Here is a 378-nt window from a genome sequence, read left to right on the forward strand (position 1 = left end):
GTAGGGTGGGCAGTAGGCTGGTGGTAAATGCTCATCTGCTGATGGGGTGGGATCCCTTTGGAGGGTGCTCTGGGAAGCCCAGGAATGGGAGACCCCTGCACTGGGGTGGGGCAGAAGCTGGGAGCTGTCCTCTCGAGCCAGAGTCAACCTGCCCTTGGGTTAGAGATGAGCCCAAACCCTCTCGTTCCTGGGCTCCCTGCTGCTGCAGGACGTGGCACCCGGCACTCAGGATCCCTCCCCCACTGGTGGTCCGGCTGCTTCCCTCTCCACCCCAGGCACCTCGCTGGAGAAGTGAGCTGGGACCCTGCTCCGAGGACCTCAAGCTTCTGGGCACCGAGTGGTGACAGGGCTGGGAGATGCTCAGCAGTGGGAGCAGCC

The sequence above is a fragment of the Apaloderma vittatum genome, unplaced genomic scaffold (genome assembly GCF_000703405.1).
Source record: "Apaloderma vittatum isolate BGI_N311 unplaced genomic scaffold, ASM70340v1 scaffold35868, whole genome shotgun sequence".
Classification (NCBI taxonomy): Eukaryota; Metazoa; Chordata; class Aves; order Trogoniformes; family Trogonidae; genus Apaloderma; species Apaloderma vittatum.